Source organism: Rhamphochromis longiceps, linkage group LG1 (genome assembly GCF_057381845.1).
Source record: "Rhamphochromis longiceps isolate RC_006_pf linkage group LG1, R_longiceps_female_GT1.1, whole genome shotgun sequence".
NCBI classification, from domain to species: domain Eukaryota; kingdom Metazoa; phylum Chordata; class Actinopteri; order Cichliformes; family Cichlidae; genus Rhamphochromis; species Rhamphochromis longiceps.
The window spans coordinates 662,452-679,593 of NC_140557.1; the positions used below are offsets into that span (position 1 = coordinate 662,452).

The following is a 17,142-nucleotide window of genomic DNA, read 5'->3' on the forward strand; positions in this document are numbered from 1 at the left end:
TAGGTTAAACATGAAAACGGATTGGTGATGATTGAAGTTATTCTCGCTCAGCGCTGCATCAGATTAGTGACTGACTTTTCTTTTCTTTCTTTTTTTCTCTCTGTTTTCTGTGCAACGGATCAAACATCAGAGTTTTTCGTGTCTGTAGCATCATCCTGTCTTTATCATAAACTGCCAGACATCAGTGTCTCGTCCCCCCTCGGTACTCGTGTGACACACATTGGATTGGATACCCACGTTTGGGCTCAAAAAGGCACGGAGTCAACTTCGATTGAGGCCAGATGTGGATGAAGCTCAGCTGATGTGAATCAGTGCTGTCAGCTCGGTGACGGCTGCCCGTCTGCTCTCACTGACGTGATGTGATAGGAGATGATACTGAGCAACACCACGGTAGCTCTCAGATGTTAGTGGGGGGCCCGAGGGCATCAGGCCCTCTTGACAGACGCCACTTTACAGCTTTAATCTCAACGTCTTAAAGGGACACTTGACACAAATTGAGGTTGCCTTTTTCTGTTGGCAAGGAAAGAAAAATGATACGGAGCAAAACAGCAGCAGGAAAGCCTTCTTCCTCATTTTAAATCCAAGTGTCACGTCTGAGGCTCGTCACTAAGACAGAGGGGAAGGATGGGTTGAACATCCACGCATTTTAAATTAAGATCTGTGCATTTATTTTTATAAATCTACACTCACTGTTAGCCTTTCAGGATATAAAATATAAAACATGAAAAATTATTTCAAGCCTTCTTTTTGCTCATTTTTGATGAGTCAGTGGCATCTGACATTACACGTGTCATCAGCGTTGCCCATGTCTATTATCAGCCCAACATGTCAGGACCTTTAAATAGCTGAAGTGTTCAGCAGAGGATTTATTTGGATTTTTTAAACCTGTTCTTATTAAAAATGGTAAATAACAAATATGATTTTTGAGGTGATTTTTCTACACTGCTGTCTCAGCATCAGCACACACACAACAGGCAACATTTTTCAAGAGGCATAATTTGCAATGATCATTAATCCGAACATTGATAAGGCTACGTCACACTAAATATGTAAGTCTGCACGTCAGTGTGCGTGATCCATGGACAGGTGTTAACCTTTGAATAGCAACTGCAAGAGTCACATTAATTTGAAAGAGAAACTGACTGTACAGACTCTGATTATATATTTATTTATTTATATAACTGTCCTGAAGTTCTGATGTATATTATTAATTAGAATGACACTATAATTAATTATTTTATTAATTATCAGAGTGTGACGGGGGCACTGCCCACACACTGACCTTCACGCATTCTGTCTGTGGACATGATGGAGGCAGTGATTGTGTTTCTCATCAGGCTCAATAAACGAGTCACGTTAGGGCATTGTTTCTAGGACTGGTTTCACACTTAAAAGGGTTCCCTGAAAAACATGACAATAACCTTAAAATGATTCTAGTTACTTTAAAGCATTTAAAAATGGTTACAATGGCCTTTAATCTGGGCAGATTGCACAATACTGAACCTGTACTGTAATCTGCACGTCACTGCAGCTCCCCTTTTACTCCTCATCTGCAGCGGCAGGTCAGAGTGAGCTGATTACCAGGACGCCTGCAAATGTGACAAATTTGATAAATGCCCATTACGTCACATGATTGGTCTGTAATTAGAATAAAACAGGAGCTGAAATCATATTTAAACAGAATTATAATTTCTGTCGATTGTTCTATCAGTGTTCTCTGCTTCCATTAAGAGTGCTGGGAATGAACCATGCCCATTTAATTAATGGCATTGAAGTTTCATTACTGAAATACAGCATTATGATAAATGGTGTTTAGAGACAAAGGTGGCTTATGAGCTGCTATGACACTGGAGAAGAAAGCAGGGCACAAATAGTTTATCTGACTTTATTTAAAATGTCCAAAAACATAAAGGAAGATGTGACTGTTGCAATGATTGTGTAAAATATTTAATACTGTGTTTGTGATGCACTTATACTGAGTCAACTTATGCACTTCACACTTCGCTTGGGCCATCAGAAAGAAGCTCGGTGAGAAGGTTTTTTTTTTTTTTTTTTTTTTTTAGTGACATCAGAAACAGCAGCATGTGACATCACGTGATGGCGGAGCTTCAGTTCATCCTTTGTCATCCTTTTTTTTTTTTTTTTTTTTTTTTTTTTTAATAGGACAGGGGGAAAGAATGAAAGAAAGAGGGGGAGAGGAAGAAAGAAAACCAAAGGGGAGAAGAGACGGTGAGAAGGGGGGGAAGAGAGAAAAAAACAAACAAACAAAAAAAAAAACTCCTGGGTCACCTGTATGGAGAGAAAGAAAAACAAAAAAAACAGGGGAGACAGCAAACAACAAAGAGCAACATAATAATAAAAAAAAAAAAAGCACCATCACAATAAACTAGCTAGTCATAGATATCAATAGTTACTAAATAGTAAACGATATTGTGCAGCACGCAAGATAGACAGCGCACAGTGTGCTTTGAGGCAGCAGCCAAGAAAGCTGTAGTCCGCATCTGTGAATACCCATGTGTACACCTGTGTGCATACCTGTGTGGATCAGCATGCTTGCATTCCAAAGGTTTCTCCATGTAATGATCTGCTAGGGAGTGTGGGGAGCCACAGCCCTGTCCTCTATGGTATCAAGCAGGTATGGAGGAGATCAAAACTCCAGACATCCAGAGGCCCCCAGAACACAAGAGACCAAGGAAGACCCACAGAGGGGCAGCCGCGCCACTGTCCCAGTAAGAGCTAAGGAGAGTCCCAGATGAGAGCTCATTCAGCAGCCGCGGAGCAGAAGCCAGGGGGAGTTGCAGTGACGCGCCCGTGAGCTCTGCCGGCAGCCAGCTGTGCCTGAGTGACCGAGCCCCAGGCCGAGAGGCCGGGGGCACCCCACCTCCAAAGTGGCCCGAGCGAGCCCCAATAAGCGGCCGCCAAGGAGTGAGCCGGTGTGTACCTGGACGCCCACCCCCAGATACAAAGAACTACCAACGCACCGATACCTGAGGGAGTCCGCCACCGGCAGGGGAAGTGGTGGTGGGTGGAGATAGGCCTCCAAACCTTGGAGGGCCCGAGATGTCCCCAGAGAGGTGGCGTCTGATACCCAACCTGACATATAGACACAGACATACAGGCACACACAGACACAAACATCCATTCCCACCCTCATGCTCTCATATGTACTTCACACTCAACCGACGTGGAGACAGACATAAAAGGACAATCACACTCCCCAAGCGTACTCTACAAACCGGGTCTAGGTACCCTTGCCCCTGGAGGGGGGAATTGCACCCAGACCCAGGTGGTGTTACCCTTTTCCCTGCGGTGGGGAGAGGCAGACCGCCCCGACTCCGCAGCAGCAGGGAGGCCCCACACCCCAGACCGCAGTCGGACGGCCCACTCCTCCTAGCCCCCCCGCTCCAGTAGGCCGCAGAGAATGGGGGTGAGAGAAGACTCCAAGCCTCCCTCCACCCGCTCATTGTAGTGTTGATGCATGTGTGTTCTAAGGTGCAATTAAAACCCAGGAGGGCATGGAGCTACCTGCCAGAGAGCAGCAGGTAAGCAAATAGTCCCTCCTGCTAGCCCTCAATGTCTACATGTATTTAAAATTGAGAGGTGGGCAACGACGCCAGGGGTGAGGCGTACACCCTGATGGTAACTTGGACTCCGTGTATCGTGCCCACCCCCAAGATCCTATATGTATGTGTAATGAGGGTGTGAGTAATGTGAATGTCTAAGTTGTGGGATAAAATTGAGGCAGAGGCAGCCAGAAGGGGACAGGGGGGACAGGGGGGGGGTAGCCTCCTCTGCATCCTGGTGACATACCCCTACTCCAAGGCCCTGCATGTGTGGGTGGTTGTGGTGGAGCAGGAGGAGGGAGGCAGAGAAGGTTATAAGTGTAACAGTGCAACTATTCAGACATGTAAGAAATATAAAATCACCATCAGTCGCTATCAGTCTGGAGCTCTGTGCAAGATGGGGTGAGGATGATTGTGAGAAAGGTGGTGGATCAGTCCAAAATACATGGGAAGAGCTTGAAGGAGGTTCTGCAGCATCCGGTCCCGAACCAGCAGACTGAGAGACAGCTTTTTGTGATTTCTATCTAGGAATGTGCTATATAAATAAAATTTTACTTACTTACTTGCTTTTTCCACCAGGCCATGAGACTGCTGAACACTTCACCCTTACTTTTTTTTTTTTTTTTGCCTGTCCCGTTTGGCTCTTTTGCATCAGAATTGTTGTCTAAAGGCAAAGAAAGATGCCCAACGGATTTACTTTACCAAATTGACCATCCCAGCCTTGCCGTAATGGTCCGTTTGATTCACCTTTTATTGTTTATTTTATTTTCACTTACTGAATACGGGACAGACTTGACTGGGGGAAAGAAGGGGAGAAAGAAAGAGGGAAAGAGAAACAGCTGAGAAGAGGGCCGGGGGAGAAGGGCAAAAGACAAAAACCAACAGAATGAGCAGGGGAAAAAAATGCATATATCAATCACCTGGATCACCTGCTGAGAAAGAAAAAAGAAAACAAGCAGAAGAGAGCAAGAGTAATAGAATAAACATCACAATGATATATGGGAATATGACAGTAAATACTAAATATGTCAGGGTCCTGGGTCTGAGCGACCCAGGATCCCTGAGCAGTTATGAATTATATTCTTATTATCATTATTATATGTATTTTGGTGTTGCTTCCCTTCTCTGTGCTTGTGTGTGTGTATATATGTGTGTGTGTGGCTGAGCACCTGTTTATAGGCGGCGTCAGGCCTGGAGGGTGTGGTCCTGCAAGGGGACTGGCCACACCCGAAGCCACACACCTGCTGCTGATCAGGCCTCGTCGGGGGAGCTACTTAAGAGAGTCTTGGAGCTCCCACCGACGCGGGATCATTGCATGAGACTCCACGTTAGTCGTCCTGTTATTGAGTTAGTGTGCATGCCCGCAGTTGTATGTGTCCTGACGGCTGCGTCTTATGTTTCCCGCAGGAGCAGCGTGGAAGACACGAGAGCAGCGAGCACCGGGGGGTGCTGACACGGGAGCGGAGAGAGCACAGAAACACGGACTATTCACGGGGAGACACGACACTGGAGTCTGGGAGAACACGGGGATTTATTGTTACGTTGTTTCACTTTGTAAATAAACACTGTCTATACATAGAGCACCGCGCCTGGGTCCTCCTTCCCCACTCCTTCCACGGTGTGCCATGCCACACCGTGACAGAATGATCCCGCCACGTATGGACCCAGCGGTCTCTGAGGAGAGGCTCAGGAGGGAGGTTATAGACAGGGTTTACAGACTCTGTGAGTTATGGTGGGAGAAGCCCGCGGAAGGTTTACGTCGCGCCGTGGAGAGGCGGCTGCAGGAGACGCTTTTTAAATTTCCCTGGCTGGTTGACGACCTTAATCCTGTCGTCTTGGACTTCTTGCTTTCCACCCTCCACCTCCACTCTCCTCCTCAGGCTGCTCACCGGCCCGGACAGCTGGTGGATTCACAGCCTGAGACGCCCCGACGTCTACACGAAAACGACGTTCGCGCCGCCGGCGTTCCTCACCGCAGCCACACCCACGGACATCTCAAGAGCCGGCTGTGGTGAGTAGTACGGACAATTTTCCATTTCCCTCACCATCTGTGTTTGTGTCTGCAGTGGACGAGCTGACGACGCAGGTAACATCACCTTGGTCAGAGGTCGCTACACCGCCCGCTGCTTCACCATCTGCAGCTGTAACTCCGCCACCGTTTCGTCTGCCTGCAGCCACCATCCTGATTTCTTTTGCACTGCCAGCTGAGGAGCCCTGCGAGCCGGAGGAGCTCAGCGAGCCGGAGGAGCTCAGCAAGCAGGAGGTGCTCAGCGAGCTGGAGGAGCCCGCACCGCCAGCTGAGGGGCTCAGCGAGCTGGAGGAGCCAGCACCGCCAGCTGAGGAGCTCAGCGAGCTGGAACAGCTCAGCGTGCTGGAGGAGCTCAGCGAGCTGGAGGAGCCCGCACCACCAGCTGAGGGGCTCAGCGAGCTGGAGGAGCCCGCACCGCCAGCTGAGGAACTCAGCGTGCCGGAACAGCTCAGCGTGCCGGAACAGCTCAGCGTGCCGGAGCAGCTCAGCGAGCCGGAGGAGCCCGCACCGCCAGCTGAGGGGCTCAGCGAGCCGGAGGGGCCCGCACCGCCAGCTGAGGGGCTCAGTGAGCCGGAGCAGCTCAGCGAGCCGGAGCCGGAGGAGCTCGGCGAGCCGGAGGAGCTCGGCGTGCCGGTGGAGCTGGTCGAGCCGGAGGAGCTCGGCGAGCCTGTGGAGCCCGCGCTGCCACCGGAGGAGCTCGGAGGTCCGGAGAGACCCGCTCAGCCTGAACTGGAGGTCAGCAAGTCTGACGGGTCATCACGTCTAGCGCGCCCTCCACGCCAGCTACGCCCAGCGCGTCTGCGTCAGCGACCGGCGCGTCATCGACTGGCGTGTCATCGGCCATGTACCACACCTCACCGTTGTTCACCGGAGCTGCACCGCCGCCACTGGATCCGGGGCAGGCCGCCTGGGGAGCAGCACCGCCGCCGTCGGACCCGGAGCAGCGCCGCCGTTACTGGACCCGGGGCTCGCCACCGGAGGGGCAGCAGTGCCGCCGCCACTGGAGCAGCGGCAGGCCCCCAGAACTGTTTTGCTGCTGCTGCCGGACCCGTGGCCGTCCGCCGGAGCTGCAACAGCGCCGCCGCTACTGGACCCGGGGCCCGCCACCGGAGGGGCAGCAGTGCCGCCGCCACTGGAGCAGCGGCAGGCCCCCAGAACTGTTTTGCTGCTGCTGCCGGACCCATGGCCGCCCGCCGGAGCTGCTACGTCGGCGCCGTTGGGCTCGAGGTAGGCCCCCTGAACTCTGTTGTTGTGTTGATGGGCCGCCTGAGACTGTTTGTGGCGTCTTTTCGGGGGGTTTTTTTTTGCGCCGCTGCGGGTTGCGCGGTCTGACTCTGGGACTGTGGGCTGGGTCGGTTTGTTATTTTGTTGTTTTTGCTTGTTTTGGTTCTGTAAATAAACACTGTCTATACATAGAGCACCGCGCCTGGGTCCACCTTCCCCACTCCTTCCACGGTGTGCCATGCCACACCGTGACAAAATATTAAACATTATTGTGCAGCACATAAGATCAACACTTCACCCTTACTACTGGAACTTCAACATTATGCACTCCACACTGTATATAAATGCCACTTGTTTTGCACATGTCCAACTACCAACCTCTGTATATTTTATATATTTTATTTATTGTTTACTCTATTTAATTTGTAAAATATGTATACACACACACACACATGCGTAGAAAAACATATTTAGTATACACATCCAGTAATACATACACTCTTATATTGTACATATATTTATTACTCTCAGATTTACCCATTATTATATTTTGCTTGTTTTATGTTATTGTGTTTTTGCACACCTCTGTTGCTTGTGAAGCTCACACACAAGAATTTCACTCACATGTACTGTACCAGTGTACCTGCACATGTGACGTGACAATAAAAATGATTTGATTTGATTTGATTTGATCTGAAGGCAGTGTCACCAAGAACACCATAATGGATGGAAATCTTCAAGAAGACAGGCCCACCTGAAGAACATTCAGAGAAGGCTTCAGAGAAAGTGCTGTGGTCAGATCAGCTCGGCCTGCTGTGTTTTGAGGAAGAGAAATGCTGAGTATGACCCAAAGAAAAGCATCCCCACAGTAAGGCACAGAGGTGGAAACTTTATGCTTTGGGCTTTCTTTCTGCTCAGTGTGCAGGATGCCTGCACCACACTGAAGGACGAATGGAAAATTATTTCCGTTTCTTCAACCATGGGTGAGTCTGTCAAATGTGTCAGGGTTTGTAAACCTGCATAAGCCTGAAATGGGCTACAAGACTATCAATGATTTCACCGTGAGACCACATGAGACTAAATGAACATAAACTGATAGGTGGGATTTGGATTATTGAAGGGCCAGATTTGGCCTGCGGAGCCTTGAGTTGAACATTTTTACAACTAAATCTGATCTGCTTTGATCTTTGTTTTTGTTTTTTGCCTGTCCCATTTGGTTCTTGTTGTGGAAGTTTTTCCATTTAAATAAAGCCTGCAGATGAGCGGTGAGCGGTAGCTAACATTCTTTAATCCAAACACACAAAGACAACAGACAACCAAGCTTGATGGAGCCCCTGCATGTCCGCGGGACAGACGGTCAGCAGAGTCTCTCTGAGGCTAGCATGGCTCTCAGTTAAATACCTTCTCCAGGAACAAAAGGCAGTACACAGCTGTTTCACACCTTAAGGTTCACACTCCCTTGCTACCTCCCAGAGTCCTCAAAGAGACAAAAAACCATTTGTATTAATGTATGAGTGTCAGACATGTTAAAATCCAGTGGCACCAAGGCATCATACAATAAGATAATGTGATTAATACATAAGTAAAAGAAATTCCTATACATTCTTTAGCCGTCAGAATTGTTGTCTGAAGACCAACAAGGAGACCCAATGGATTTACTTTGCCAAATGGATCATCACGGCCTTGCCATATTGGTCCATTTGATCAACCTTTGTTGTTATTTTTTTTTTCAGTTGTTACAGACGGGACAGACATGACTGAGGGATAAGAAAGGGAGAAAGAAAGATGAAGGAAAAGAAAAACAGAAGGGAAGAGGGACAGTGAGAAAGGAAACTTAAAAAGAGAAAGAAGAGAAAAAAATCTCCTGGATCACCTGTTGACAGAAAAAGAATAGAAAACAAGCAAAAACAACAAAGCAACATACTAAACACAACACCATCACGTTAATCTAGCCAAGTGTAAACAGCAGTAAATACTAAATATTGAATGCTGTTGTGTAGCAAGCAGGGCCGACAGCGCACAATGTGCTTGGAAATAGCACCAATAAAGGTGTAGTTTATGTCTATGAACAGTGAACACCTGTGTGCACACCTGTGTGGATCAGCGCGCTTGTATTCAAAAGGTTTCCACATGTAATGGTCTGCTAGAGGATGTAGAGAGCCATAGCTCCGTCCCCCAGGGCATGAAGCAGGCATGGAGGAGATCCAGGCTGCAGGCATCCAGAGGCCCCAGAGTGCGAGAGCCCAAGGAGGACCACCGGAGGGGCGTCTGTGCCACCCTCCTGGGAAGAGCTGAGGAGAGCCCCAGATGAGGGGGCTGCAGTGGCGTGCCCGCTGGCTCTGCCGGCAGCCAGCTGTGCCAGAGTGAACCGAGCTGCAGGCCCAGAGGCCGGAGGCCCGAGGGCCCCCTTTGCCCCGGAAGAGGCCTGACTGAGCAAACGGCACCAGGCCCCGCCAAGTAGTCACCGGGAGTGAGCTGGTACATACCTGAGCGCCCAGCCCCGGACACCAAGAACCACCAACGCACCGACCCCTGAGGGCACAAGTTACCGGCAGGGAGTGTGGTGACGGGAGATAGACCTTGGAGGGCCTGGGAGTTCCCAGAGAGGTGGAGTGTAAGACACACAGGCACACACAGACACAAACATGCATTCCCCCCCTCATGCACGCATATACAAATAGTCAGCACTCACCCAACGTAGGGATAGACATACATGGACATGTACACACAATCACACTCCCTAAGCGTACTCTATACCCCAGGTCTAGGTACCCTCACCCCTGGAGGAGGAAACGGCACCTAGACCCAGGAGATGTTACCCTTTGTTTGGCTTTGATCTTTGTTAAACTTCTCTAATGGTGGAGATCTGCCACAGCGTGAATATGTGGAAACACTTTGATATTTCAGCTTCTCTGCAGCCACATGCAGAGTTCAGCTTTGTCTTATATCAGAATCAGCTTTACTGACCAAACACAAATCGGGCTCAGGGGGTTGGGAAGCGCATCTGTAACTGGAAGGTCACCGGTTCGATGTCCTGGTCGTTGTGTCCTTGGGCAAGACACTTCACCTACCGCCTACTGGTGTTGGCCAGAGGGGACGATGGTGTGATATGGCAGCCTCGCTTCTGTCAGTCTGTCCCAGGGCAGCTGTGGCTACAACTGTAGCTGCTTCCACCAGTGTGTGGATGAATAGTGGCATTGTAAAGCACTTTGGGTGCCTTGAAAAGCGCTATATAAATCCAATCCATTATTATTTTCACATTTATCCTGATCTCTGTGAAAACAAACAGCTTAAACCTAAAAGAATCTAGTCTACAATTTTTTTAGACCATTTACTTTCCAAACACAACAAAACCTGCAGTGCAGCCCGACTCGAGTTTATTTAACATGCATGCACAGTCGGTCAGTTCCTCCTTATTTACTGGTGGATTTTAGCTCAGTCTGAGCGAGGTGTGTGTTGGAGGATTATTAAGTAAATATTGATTGTGATTTGATTAAACTCCTGCTAATTTGTTGCAAACCAGCAGGACATTTAATCAAATAAAAATCGATGTGGTCTTAAGAGGCTCTGGTACATCCCTGGAATAGGCGACTACAGCGAAGGCGTTATAAATTACTGATGAGAGCGATCAGGGCCGATGTCTGAGCATGGAGAGGAGGAAGGAGAGGATGTGTCACTCTTATGGCGCAGAGGGAGCATGGATTCATGTTCAATAATTAGGATGGAGAAAGACAACAAACACTATCACCTAATGTTTCATCTGTTTTCTCTTTTTCTGTGGTGTTTGGAGACCATCGGCAACATGAAACTGTGACAGCCAACAACGTGAAGTGGGCGGGGCTGGACATGAAATGACCTCGACTTGACTGAAGTTACAAGTTACAATGGTAGTGATCAACACACGACAGGATGAAGATCAGCCACAACACACTCATGTATCTCTCTTGTCTGCTCCTGCCGCAATAAAAGCAAAAAAGAAATCAAAACATCATACTTAATGAATTATTTTCGAACCTGGTTAGAGTTGGCTCGATTCTTTTCTACTCTTAAGGGTCAGGGATTAGCCTAACCCTGTCTATCTAACAATTACACACATTCACACTGCTATGCATCAGGGAGAAACTTAGGGTTAGTGTCAGGGATCGAACCACCAACCTGCTCTACGTCCTGAGCTGCAGCCACACAGCAGCTCAGCAGGTGGAAATAGGGAGCAGGTGGAGGTAAGGTCTTACTGGAGATTCAACCTCAAGTGTCAGCTCAATGATCTGAGCTGTGATGAAAGGCTGAGGTGGGCCATGGAAGATTTCTTCAGGTTTTGAAATGGGTGGCGTTATCTGAAGCTTAGGGATGTTGTACTGGAGGGTTACCTAGGCAGCTGGAGACAGGTATTTTCACTAGAGACCGATCTTCAATGAGGCAGTCATATGTAACGAGTGAACTGCTTCATATGGGTCGGAGCTTTAGAGAAGTTTGTTCAGCTGGGGATTTGTCAGAGGAGCATAGGTTGGCCTTCACTCTCAAATTAAAGAAATCTACAGTCTGTAGCAGTTTGACCTGGAACGGAACAGTAAAAGCGATCAGTCGATCAAACTCCACGAAGAAGTCTTGCATTTAGAGGTCACAGAGTCCTGGATTCATTAAATCAAATAAATCCAACAGCCATTCAAAAAAAAAAAAAACAAATTACATTAAAGTTAAAATAAGGATGAGGATGAGGAAAACAGTTTGAAACAAAAGGAGCTCAAAGGAAAATGTTAGAGAAATTACATAGTGTCCAGATGAACAGACTCAACGTTTTCCTTACCTGGATGATTGAGCATGCATCAAGATGTCAGAAAAAGGAATACGAGAGAAGAGGAGGGCGATTGGGCCTCAGGCTTGAACCATGGTACAGCACAATCCAGCAAAACTGCAAGACTCATGCTGAGGTCAACACAAACATGGGTGCAAAGCACCAAGGGTACCGTGAGGCGTGAAGGGCTTATAGGCTTAAAGAAGAAAGGGTGAAAGGTCATTTCGATAGCAAAAGCATAACCGTGTGAGGAGGAGCAGCGGCGATGTACCAGTGTAACACAGATTCTCGTGATTTAATTGCAGCTTTCCCACAGCTTCTCCGGACAGGTCACTTAACAGTGAGCGTTTATGCTGCAGCCTGACAACAACCGGTCGGGGTCTCACCGAATGCTGGCTGTCACCTACACCTCCTTCATGCGTGCAGCTCCAATTTATCTTCATTGTTTGCAGTTCACAGCATGACCTTGCTCCAGCCCAGCAGGGACACACACATGACAACTTCACATAGCACTGACTTTTAATAAAGTCTCTTAATAAAGCCTCAACATGTTCCTGCTTTTGTCACTTTGACCCCGGAGACTTCATTACTTTAAGTATTATTATGTAAAACATTGTTTTAACGCACACTTGCTGATCTGCTGTGCTTGAGGTGACTGACGGCACAGTTCAATCTTAAATATGCACGTTTTATAAATATGCTCCTAAAGAGAAGCGAGTGTCCGTGGCCTACATACAGATCCATACATCTAAATATGTCACTGAAGTCCAGGCAAGTTTAAAATAATAGTCACACACGCCTAATTAAGGAATACTCTGTAAAATGCAGCATACTGCTCACACAAGCCTCCTTCCATCTGGAGAAAATGGCTGTTGTGCCTCATTGTCTAAAAATAGGGATGAAGACAAATTGTTATCATTTGCCAAAGCCCCTGACAATAATGATGAATGAATGCTTTCCCCGTTTCCACCGTGCCCTCTGAAGTCATTGCTTAAGGCCTTCTCGTCCCCTCAGCTTCCTCGCTCCTCTTCATGTCGCCGTATGGTCTCAAGTATTACCTGAGCAAACATCATCAGTACTCTCTGACATCATCAGGGTTCACTTCTATTTCCTGTTATCCTCCTGCTGTGTTAGATATGTCATCACGGCCATCAGGTGTGGAGGAGGTGAGGGCCTCCTTGATGTGCTAATTGATTTGGCCTCACGAAACCAAAGCCCCCCCCCAATCACAAAACGTCCTTCAGCAATTTGTTGGTGTGTGTGTGTGTGAGAGAGATTGAGAGACCAAGCAGAAACACTCCAGCATGTTTTCTGTTACATTAGCTCATTATTTGACGTACGGGCAGGGTGGAGGCTCGTATGGAGGAGTTCACACACAGATCATCAAACTGTGATAAATCAATCAGCTGATGGTTGTTGCAGTAGAATCACTATTTTAAACATGAATGTGTTATTAAACTTCTTTTACAGAGAAATCCGTATGAACAAGCACTTGGCGACAGTGGAAAGGAAAAACTCCCTTTTAATGAGAGGACAAAACCTCCTGCTGAGTCATACTCGGCTATCTGCTGTGACTGGTTGGTGTGACATTCAGGACAACATGGAGTAGGAAGGCAGGACCCGAGTGCAGGACTCGCAGGCTGGTTTGGAACACGTGTCGTTACAGAGACTGAAATAAACAGGAAACACACATGAGACGAGACAAGGAGCCAAGAGAAGCTGAGGGCTTAAACTGACAGGATGGGAAACAGGTGGGAACACGGCTGGAAATAATCTACCTAATGACACAGAGGAAGTAGAACTAGACATAACGCACACAGGACAAAAGACTATCACACTAAATCAGGAAACATACACGGTAAACTAAGCAATCATCACAGTCCAGGTGAGGGCAGTATTTTTCTGGCAGCTACGAGTCTCCTCCTCTGGGCGGAGCTGACCTCTTTTCCTCCCTGTAGCCGCACCTGCAGCTCATTACCTCGGCAGTATCTCAGACTAGCGCTATCTCCTACCCCGCTCAATCCCGCGGCTCGCACTCACCTGTCGCTTGCAGCAATCCACAACCTGGTCGCTGGTCTTCTTTCAAATACCTACGCCACATCGGCTCCAGCACAGACTCCGTTTTCATTATCACCTGCCTGCCTCAGCTGGACCTTTGGAACCGGGTCACCTCCTTAACTCACCTGGACCTGCTCAGCCTTTGTCTTTCCCCCTTCACACACCTCCACCTGCAAACAAGTAGGCTGCAAGGAAAAACTCAGTGGAACAATATCAGCAAAACCTGAGTGTGGCCTCACTGTGACTCTCATCTGTCGTTCTCATTCTCCATCAACTCACCGCAGGAGCTCTGTAATCATATCGTCCACGTTTATGAAATTTTCTCTTGACATTTCCCTCAAGTTCATGTAACCTGTGTTTCATAGCCACAGATCATAGCTCATGTTCATGTGTATAGGTTGCTCCCGGTTACACATTTTCAAGCCTACTGTTGCCTGCACCGTTGTGTGTGTGTAGCCCTTTCACCCACGTCCCTGTAAATAGCCCCTGCACCTTTCACTCATGTTCAATTGTTTATGTCAAGTTTCACGTCACTGTGAATGAAAATCATTCACGTCACTCTCCAGGCCTCCGTGTGTTTTTAATCTGCATTTTGAGTCCACTCGGCTTGATGGCCACACGGGCCATGACACAAGAGTCCAAACAGCTGGGGTTGAGTGGAGGAAGACTGGACACAGACACACTGTGGAAGAGAGCCAGAGAATAACGAGAGGACACTGGCACACAGAAATGTTAGAAGAAAACCCTTTATATGAATTTCTAATAACAAGCCATAAAACAGCAGCTCAGCAAGGTAAACAGAGTAAAGGTCCATGATGGTGTTTCCTGCAGGTCATTGCTTCTCTGTGTTGACGAGTCGGAGAGGGAGTTAGGTTCAGAGCCAGTGCAGGTCTGATGAATTATTTGTGGAACTGTTGCATTCATAGTCACTTAAACAGGAATCTGTCAGAGAGGAAGAGAGGGCTAGCCTCAGCACTGACTGCCGTACAGTCTCCTCCTCCTCCTGCTTTCCTCTGCGAGTCCTCCCCCTCCTCCTTCTCCCCATCCTATGATGATGGATTGAGCCTAATGCAAATTTACAACCATTTTAAATTCGCAGACTTCCCCCGGCCGGCAGTAGGAGCATTGCTCAAAATCAAGCTTCCAAGATTTCTGCCTACAAACAGCCAGTATCATCGGCCTCCTCTCAATCTCCCTGCTTCGCACTTACAGCTGGATGGAGATTAATGCAGCTGTGCAGCTCCCTCTGTTCTGTTTGCACATGGTGGCTGTGCATAGAGCTGCTCTCCGGGTACCATGCCGCCCGTCCCCTCTGACCAGTTCCTGTCCATCCTTTGTACGGTGACGAGCAGACGGCGTGCGTTGGAGATGTGTGCCCCCCAACATTGTTGTATATCACCCTTCTGGATGGTGGGACAGAAAATGCAAGAAGAAAGGAGACAGTTTTTCACCCTCTCAGGTTGGAAGGCAATGTTGTGCCCTTGTAATTGAGGAGGTATCTCATCTATCAACAGTGCCACCCCAGATAATAAATATAGAGTACACAGCAGCTCCTCTGAGATTTAAAGACAGGCTGTGTGTGTGTGTGTGTGTGTGTGTGTGTGTGTGTGTGTGTGTGTGTGTGTGTGTGTGTGTGTGAGTGTGTGTGAAAGGAAAAACTAGAACATGTGCCTTTGCCCTGATGAACCACCTTTGTGCGCTTCAGTGAGTTTGTGTTCTGATTTTGGGGCTTGTGTGAAATCAGTCAGAGCTTGCACCGCAGGCCGCTGCTCATGTGTCCAGACCGTACTAAGTATCCAATGATATGGAAACAGTAAAGTAATCCTATTTAACCTCAGACTTACACCTAGCTGTCTTTGAAATCATCTCCCTGCCTCTTCAGATGTGGCCCCAACTCTGCCAGCAAACACTCAAACTGTCAAACTTGCATCCTGAAATACGTACAAAAGCTTCTGGAATGAACCAGGAAATTCTGCCGCCTTCTCCTGAGAATCTGATGAACCAGAGACTCACTTTCTTCCTTTTCTCCATGAGAGAAATCAGGACTGCCTCATCATCACTTTATGTCCAGTCCACAACTGTTCACACACATTTTGATGTGAAGGCTGCTGTAACACAAGGCAGAGCTAGATAAAAAAGATGAATAATTACTGGATGGGGCTATGAGCTGGGGCAGAGCGAGGAGTGTGTGACCGATGGCATGGAAGACCAGGCGGGTTTCTGGCTGTATGGAGCAGCAAGGGGACTAAACAGAGTCCAGAGTTTGAGCAAATAAAGAGTGAAATCAGAGTGGAGCAGCCAGATGGGTTTCAAGCCTGAGGATTCAATTCAATTTATATTTATACAGCACCGAATCACAAGTCACCTCAAGGTGCTTTATATTGTAAGGTAGATCCTACAATAATACATACAGAGAAAAAACCCAACAATCATATGACCCCTTATGAGCAGCACTTTGGCAACAGTGGGAAGGAAAAACTCCCTTTTAACAGGAAGAAACCTCCAGCAGAACCAGGCTCAGGGAGGGGCGGGGCCATCTGCTGTGATTGGTTGGGGGGAGAGAAGGAAGACAGGATAAAGACATGCTGTGGAAGAGAGACAGAGGTTAATAACAGATATGATTCAGCACATGGTTAGTATCAGAGCTGAGGAGGTGGAGCTGTGGACTGAGGCGTGTGGACACTCATGACTACAGGCTTGGTGATCAGAGGCAGATGTGGATGAGATGGTCGACTTCTTTCTGTTTTTATAGTAATTATTAAAAGTGTTTTTTATGTTTCTCTAGCAAGCTGTAGGCAGTCGTCTGTTTCATCAATCAGTCTGTGCTCACAGTGAGCTCTTCTTTTATACCGTTTTTTTTTTTGTGATCAACATTTTATCAGAATCAGAATCAGAATACTTTATTGATCCCTGGGGGAAATTATTTTTTGTTACAGTGCTCCATTTTAAACCAACATTAAGACAAGACAGACAATACGCTAACTAAGAATAGTACAATATATACATATATATACATACATACATACATAAGTCACTTATAAATAAATATTTGGAAAAGAAACATGTGTAGTTGTAGCAGCAAACAGTGTGTTAAGTGGATGCGTTGTACAGGGAGATGGCCACAGGCAGGAATGATTTCCTGTGTCGTTCAGTGGTGCTTTTCGGTAATCTCAGTCTCTCACTGAACGAGCTCCTGTGACTGACCAACATGTCATGGAGTGGGTGGGAGGTGTTATCCAACATTGTCTTTATCTTGGACAGCATCCGCCTCTCCGACACCACCTTGAGGGAGTCCAGCTCCATCCCCACAACATTGCTGGCCTTACGGATCAGTTTATTAAGTCTGTTGGCATCTGCGACCCTCAGCCTGCTCCCCCAGCATGCAACCGCATAGAGGATCGCACTGGCCACCACAGACTCATAGAAAATCCTCAGCATTTTCTGGCAGATGTTGAAGGACCTCAGTCGCCTCAAAA

At 47.8% G+C, this 17,142-nt stretch overlaps 1 pseudogene; it reads left to right on the top strand.

Annotated features, from left to right (window-relative positions):
• The first annotated feature begins 5,206 nt into the window (after positions 1 to 5,206).
• Positions 5,207 to 13,893, top strand: LOC146678024 (uncharacterized; annotated as a pseudogene).
• Positions 13,894 to 17,142: the final 3,249 nt, after the last annotated feature.